The sequence below is a fragment of the Gekko japonicus genome, unplaced genomic scaffold (genome assembly GCF_001447785.1).
Source record: "Gekko japonicus isolate JY-2015 unplaced genomic scaffold, Gekko_japonicus_V1.1 scaffold4752, whole genome shotgun sequence".
In the NCBI taxonomy this organism is placed as follows: domain Eukaryota; kingdom Metazoa; phylum Chordata; class Lepidosauria; order Squamata; family Gekkonidae; genus Gekko; species Gekko japonicus.
This window is the reverse complement of record NW_015172693.1, coordinates 67,943-75,785: the sequence shown is the minus strand read 5'-3', so window position 1 is coordinate 75,785 and position 7,843 is coordinate 67,943. Positions and strand designations below refer to the sequence as shown.

Below are 7,843 nucleotides of genomic sequence, written 5' to 3'. Positions count from 1 at the left end.
CAAGGGAACCTTTACCTTTACTTACTCTGGTGAATGATCCCAATGAGAATCATTCTCAAGAAGGTCTTTGAATTGAAAACCGGTGAAGGTGTGTTGCATGAAGGCCAGGGAATCCATGCCACTCTCCCTGCTTGTGCTGCTTCCACCTTCCTGTCTTCTCGGGAGTCAACCATCACTTCCATGGTAAAATACTAGAGGGATTTTCTGTTGTCGATCTGGACCAGGATGCGTCCGTTCCCTTCATTTTTGGCATCTCGACTCCCAGACCCCAGCTCTCATTTTATTGTAGACAAATAATTTCCCTCCCATACAGCTTTGTGATTTTCCTGCAAGATGTTCAGCTTTACTTTAAACGGTTGTTATTTTGTGAAATCCAAATTCTGTGGAGATGATGCAGTAGTTTAGTTGCAGTCCAGGGGCATGCTGTGCAAACTGCAGGAATTCCACAATGCACAAAATACCCAGAAAGCAATGTTCCCTCTAAGCTGTGGAGCTGCATGTTCTGTGCCCTACATCTCTCTCGCCTGCCCAACACCGCCTGGGATGAGTAGGCCTGGGGCTTGTGAGAAAAATTAGAACAAAATATATGATGAGCTTAATTAGGTCAGTTTATTTTTTACAAAGCTTTAGAGTAACACAGAATGCTTCTGCAGGGGGAAAATGTTTAAAACAGAAACCATCTCTGAAATCACGATGTCCGTGCATTTGTAGGGTTAAATGTGCAGGAGAGTGTACTAGACAGTGTTATACAGTCAATTAGGGTTTTTTGTTTTTTTTCCATTTAATTGGATTTAACCAAGAGAAGCCCAGTTTGATGCAGTTTTCTTGGAGACTTTCAGTGTGTTACAGCTATCAGAAGCCAAAAAAGTTAATGCCGTTTTCCTTGCCATTGGTTTGGTGTACTGCATTCTTTTAAATGAGTGGGTGATGGGATCCTTCTTTCCTTCTTGACAGCCCAGGGACAGGAATAGATGATCAAGTGGTCCGTGTTTCCCTCTTTCAGAGACCCCGAGTGTCCTTGGAGGAGGTAGCCGTGTCCTTCACAGAGGAGGAATGGGCTCTGCTGGATCCAGGCCAAAGAAAGGTCTTCTGGGAAGTGATGGAGGAAAATTATGAGGCTGTGGTCTCTCTGGGTAAGGCCACTTTCCCCTTTTATTATGAACATGGAGGAGAAGGGAGGGGGGTGGCAACTTCCTTTGACTCTCTTGAATTTATGAACACGGTTCCACACCGTTTCCTTTTCATTCTCGTGGTATAATCCTTCCCCTCAGTGACAAGATGTTCTTAGGGTAGAAAGTAGAAACACTTTGGGTTGCTGCTGTGAGGTAAGTTTTGACAGAGAAATTAACCAAAAACAACTCCATTTTCTGTGCTTTAAAACTTAAGACCGTTGTATGTCCTAAATTTCTTTTGCTAATGTCATCAGTGCTGCTGGCAACATAAGGAGATGTTACATTAAGAATGGTATGTCCTAAATTCCTGTATTTTGCTAATGTCATCAGTGCTGCGGCAACATAAGGAGATGTTACATTAAGAATAGAGGTGCATGTTTCAAGAAGATGTAGTGTGATACAATAAGATAAACAATTGCCTGGCGATGTCTGTTCTGAGCCTAGCCCTCAGATACAAGATACAGAAGTTAGCACGTGAAGACATAAATCACAAACAGTTGCTTACCACTGAATAAATGCCTGCTATCTTTAGGGTTAGGGTCCCTTTGCATGTGCTGAAATGTGTGTTGAAGACATGTAATTGGTAAACAATGTAAATGATAATGAAAACGTAGTGAATACATAGTGAAGAGGTCAGAGGGTAAACGGAGATGAAAGATGGTTAGAACTTTGGAGACTGATTTTCAGTATCTGGATAGGAACTCTCTCTGTAGTTCAACCTTCTTAATAAATTAATTTCTGCTGAAGTCCAGCGTCTCCATTGAACTCCTTGTTGGAACCCTCAAAAATTTCCCCATCACTTTTGTATTGAGCCTGAAGATGACAGAGATCACTGAAGCAGGGGGTATGACAAAACAAGACAAAATATTTATTTATATACACAGGAAGCTGCCCCACAAAGTGACAAATGAGCAAAATACCCTATTCCACATTCCCAAATACTTATTTTTTAATTTCGTTTGGGCGTTGCTGTTGCAGCGGACTGTGTTTCCCAGAAGGACTTGCAAGCACCAGAGAGATCGTCCCTGCCTTTTCCAGGTATCCATGGCGTGGTTTTTCCTCGAGAACGATACGAAAATTTATGGGATATGCAGTTCCACAGGGCCCCTCTTCTTTCTTGCTTCTCCTGGCTGGAGGGAGAATTTGGCTTTTGCACATCTGCAGGAAAGGTGAGTTTAGGATTTCATCAACAGCTCTTGGGCAAGAATAGGGGAAGGAGAGAAAATACGCGTGAACAGGAGTTGAGGAGAAAGAGCTGTCCAGAGGGAGCACTGGTAGAGAAGCTTTTGGGTCAGATCTCCCTACAACAATCCTAGGCTTCTTTTTATTCTTAACAGTTAGAGGGACCCCTGGTCTTATCCAACAGGGTCCATTTGTCTGTTCTTACTGGCCCCTGTAGCTTGTTACGCTCACAGTTTTGTTTTTTTTAATGTTCCATGGGCTAACCCCCATAGAGGTGTTGGGCCATATTTTGCTCCTATGATGGAAGTTTTTAAAGCATCTATTGTAGTGGTGGCGAACCTATGACATGGGTGCCAGAGGTGGCACTCAGAGCCCTCTCTGTGGGCACGCGTGCCATCGCCCCAGCCAGGCCCAGACCATCATTAAAGTGTCGAATTCTCTGCCAAATAATTTTAAGTAAATGAAAGCATTTGGGATTGCTTTCCTTATTTTGTCTGGATCATCTTAAGTTAATGTAGGAGTTGTTTTCTCTAAAGTAAAACCTCAGTATTCAGGTTAAATTGCCGTGTTGGCACTTTGCGATAAATAAGTGGGTTTTGGGTCGCAGTTTGGGCACCCGGTCTCTAAAAGGTTTGCCATCACTGATCTATTGTCTCTTCCTCTAGAGCGGGGGTTCCTAACTTGGGACAGATTTCGGCGGGTCCATGAACTTGAATGCGAAACAAATTGCATCTTTATTTTCACAAAGCTCTAACTGAAAGTTAGCATTCCCTTCAATAATGAATGTCGGCAACAAACCACAGTCATTGTAGTAGTACGTGTGACTTTGTCACCAATAGAAATCAGATATTTTCATATACTCTTAAGTTGTTGCAGGTAACTTGAAATTCATCATTTATACCCCTTAAAAACATTAACTGAGAAGGGGTTCATATGCTTCACCGGGCTGCCAAAGAGGTCCATGGCACATGAAGGGTTAAGCCCTGCTCTAGAGAGTGAGTCCAATGAGCATCGCCCTCAAGAAGGTCTCTGAACTGGAAACTGGTCTGAAGGTTTCTTTCATTAAGGAGGGAATTAACTCCGCTCTCCCTGCTTGTGCAGCTTCCGCCTTCCTGGCTTCTCAGGAGTAAACCATCACTCCCATTGCAAGAGATTAGAGGGATTTTTTTGTCGTTAATCTGGGCCAGGATATTTCCTTTCCCTTCATTTTGGACACTGCAGTTCCCACAGTCATCCTGAAGCTGGTGGCCAGTTTTGAGGCTCCTGGCTTTCGTTTTATTGTGGATAGATAATCCCCCCCTCCCCCCAATTTAGTAATTTTTCTGCAAGATGTTTACCTTCACAGTTTTCTGAATTTGTATTTCTTGGAGACTATCAGTGTATTTCAGAGGCTCGAAAAAGTTAAAGCAATTTCCCTTGCCATCGGTTTGATGTTTTGCATTCTTTTAATCAATTGAGTGGACTTCGGGGTCCTTCTTTGCTTCTTGAAAGCCCAGGGGCAGGAATAGAGGATCACGTGGGCCATATTTCTTCCTCTTTCAGAGACCCCCGGTGTCCTTTGAGGAGGTAGCCATGTTCTTCATGGAGGAGGAATGGGCTCTGCTGGATCCAGGCCAAAGAAAACTCTTCTGGGAAGTGACGGTGGAAAATTACGAGGCCGTGGCCTCTCTTGGTGAGGATCTTTTCTTTTTTATTATGTACACAGAAGAGAGGGGGGCAGGTGGCATCTTCCTTTGGCTCTCTTTGATTTCGGGACGTACTTTCATTTGCCACGGAGGAAAGAACAGCGCTCCCAAACTTGGAGATCTTAAAGTGCCGGGAAAAGAAAGCATAAAATATTTTCATGCTGTAAAGAGAAACGTGTTGATGAAGAGAGGTCTGATCAGGAGAGATGGACAATATTCAGTCAGTTTCCTGCAAGGAAATCCCCATGGTTCCTGCTTTCTTCTTTGGCTTTGCAATTTTGACGTAGAGTGGCTCTCCCACAGCGAGCTCCCTTTAAGTACAGGGAGCCAGGGAAAACCGCCCTGCATGCTCGGTCTCCATGCAGAGACCGGGTGTCTGGTGCCTTTGGGAGCCAGGGAAAACTGCCGCACACGCTTAGTCTCCACATGGAGACTAGGTGTCCGGCACCTTCGGGCGCCCTGCACTGAAAGGGAGCTCGCCGTGAGAAAGGGCCCCGCACGCCGGCTCTCTGTGCGGAGAGCTGGTGTCCGAGGCATTCTGGCTCCCTGCTCTTAAAGGGAGCTCCCTGGAGCCTTGTAAGAAAAAGCAGGCAAAGTGGGAAAGGGCCCCATTGGGGTTCGCGGTGCTTCCTTCTCCACTCTCCCTGCTCCCAGTAATTGCTGGTGTGGGGGGGCGGGCGGTGTGGGGGGGTGTAGGCCCCCCCACGGAGGCTTGATGGGGGGCTGCGGGAGAGCCTCTCTCCCCCATCTCATTGCCCTCTTTCTTTCTTTCCCTCCTTCTTTCCTTCCTTCTTTCCTTCTCTCTCTTTCCCCCTTTCTCTCCTTCTCTCTCTCTCTCTCTCTTTCTTTCTTTCTTTCTTTCTTTCTTTCTCCTTCCTTCTTTCTCTTTCTTTCCCTCTTTCCTCCTCCTTTCCATCTCTCCTCCTTTCTTTCCCTCCTTCTTTCCTTCTCTCTCTCTTTTCCTTCTCTCTTTTTTTCCCTCTTTCCTTCTCTCTCTTTCTTTCCCTCTTTTCCTCCTTCTTTCCTTCTCGCTCTCTCTCTTTGCTGTCAGGGGTGTGGCCTATTATGCTAATGAGTTCCTGCTGGGCTTTTTCTACAAAAGAGCCCTGCTCATGAGTAAACCTTTGCTTCTATTCTAAATAGTAGAGGGGTGTCTTCAAGCTATTTTGTGCTGGAATGGTTCAGTGTCCCTTATTTTTGGCACTGCAATCCCACCATCATCCTGAAATTAGTGGCCAGTATTGAGGTACCTTGCTTTATTTTTGATTATGCCTTCCATAGCTTCCAATGCAAAGGAGTCCCTGCTACAAAAAAAGGCCCTGGGTTTTGATAACAAACAAGGTAAACAGAATAAGAAGCAAAAGGTGGGTGTGGCTGGATGACCACACTTCTGACAACACGGGGCTGCGGCCTAATATGCTAATGAGCTTTGGTGTCAGGATGTGGCCTATTATGCTAATGAGTTCCTGCTGGGCTTTTTCTACAAAAAGGCCCTGGTTGTGGGGAAACTACGAGGAATTTTGGGGAGTCCCTTATTTTCCCCTGGGCCCTCCTCCCTGCACTATTTGTGTCATGGAAGCCCCTGCATGCTCCCCTTTCCATGTTTCCTTCTCTAGTACCCACCAACCAACCTACCTGTCCTTTAATCTGCCCCCCCCCTATGTTCAGCCATTTTACCCATTAACTGGATTTTGTACCTTTTGATTCTTACTGAATTTCTGTCTCTCTTTTGCAGTTGCAGATGTGAAGGAGATGGGGAGTGAGAAAGAATCAGGAAGCAGACGTGTGGAAAAAGACAACAATTTGCAGGTGGAAGCAAAATCTGGGAATCAAGTGGTATCAAAGAGACACTGCAGAAGAAAAAAGAAAGCTAAACAGAAGCAAAAGAATGAATTGGTGGCCTGTCAGAGCAGAAATAAGCCAAAGATCTCTGCTCAAAATGAAACAGAGACTAAAAAGAGAAGGCCTAATGGTGCCATGAACCAGAAAGGGTTCAGCTGCAAATTCAGTGTTAAAACATATCAGAATGTTCCAACATGCTGGAAAAGGGATAAATGCATGGAATGTGGAAAGTGCTTCTCTCGGAATGGCATCCTAAAATCACATCAAAATATTCATACTGTGGAGAAGCCACATGAATGTTTGGAGTGTAGAAAGCGCTTCTCTCGAAGTGACACCCTAAAAACACATCAAAAGATTCATATTGGGGAGAAGCCATTTAAATGCTTAGAGTGTGGAAAGTGCTTCTCTCGGAATGGCATCCTAAAATCACATCAAAATATTCATACTGTGGAGAAGCCACATGAATGTTTGGAGTGTAGAAAGCGCTTCTCTCGAAGTGACACCCTAAAAACACATCAAAAGATTCATATTGGGGAGAAGCCATTTAAATGCTTAGAGTGTGGAAAGTACTTCTCTCGGAATGACACCCTAAAAGCACATCAAAATATTCATAATGTGGAGAATCCACATAAATGCTTGGAGTGTGGAAAGTGCTTTTCACAGAATAGCAGCCTGATTGCACATCAAAGGATTCATACTGGGGAGAAGCCATATAAATGCTCGGAGTGTGGAAAGAGCTTCAATCAGAATAGCCACCTAACTGCACATAAAAATGTTCACACAGGGGAGAAGCAATATCAATGCTTGGAATGTGGGAAGTGCTTCTCTTGGAATGACAGCCTAAGAGCACATCAAAAGCTGCATACTGGGGAGAAGCAATATAAATGCTTGGAATGTGGAAAGTGCTTCTCTCGGAATGACACCCTAAAAGTACATCAAAATATTCATACTGGGGAGAAGCTACATGAATGCTTGGAGTGTGGAAAGTGTTTCTCTCGGAGTAGCGACCTAAATGTACATCAAAAGGTTCACACAGGAGAGAAGCCGTATAAATGCTCAGAGTGTGGAAAGTGCTTCTCTTGGAATGGCCACCTAAGGAGACATCAAAAGGTTCACACAGGGGAGAAGCAATATAAATGCTTGGAGTGTGGAAAGTGTTTCTCTGGGAGTGGCAACCTAAGTGCACATCAAAAGGTTCACACAGGGGAGAAGCCATATAAATGCTTGGAGTGTGGGAAGTGCTTCTCTTTGAATGGTGAACTAACTAAACATAAAAGGGTTCACACAGGGGAGAAGCCATATAAATGTTTGGAGTGTGGAAAGTGCTTCTCTCAGAATGGCAACCTTACTGCACATCAAAAGCTTCATACTGGGGAGAAGCCATATCAATGCTTGGAATGTGGAAAGTGCTTCTCACGGATTGACAATCTAAAAGCACATCAAAAGATTCATACTGGGGAGAAGCCATATAGTTGCTTAGAGTGTGGAAAGTGCTTCTCTCGAAGTCACCACCTAACTTCACATCAAAAGGTTCACACATGAAAAAAGGTATACGAATGCCTGGAATGTGGAATGAGGTTCCATCAGAGTCAAAGCCTTACCTTTCACCACCATATTCACACAGGTTAAGATCCTTCCAATAACCGTTAGTATGTAGGCTACCTGTTAAAATGGCTGAGCCTGCTGGTTTGTGGACATGAACTGTTTTATGGTAGCTGCCCTTGATGAGGACCTTCTCTGTGCCTATTCCTCTCCTTTGTGTTCATCCTCCCCTCTCTTTTCCCCCAGGCTCAGAGAAATGTATGTAGCCCAGTCTGGTGACCAAAACACACATATTTTTCTCTGTACTCTCTGAAAGCCTCTCATGATAATGAAACATTTGCCTAGGCAGTGAAGTAGATTAATGCCTCATAGAATCATAGAGGCAGAGGTCGATTTGGGGGGGATCGCAGTTCCCCCGGG

The 7,843-nt window shown here is 44.5% G+C and overlaps 1 pseudogene; it reads left to right on the top strand.

Moving 5' to 3' along the window:
- Window positions 1-42: 42 nt before the first annotated feature.
- The window catches only part of LOC107119319, a 60,894-nt pseudogene continuing 53,093 nt past the window's right edge, over window positions 43-7,843 (top strand).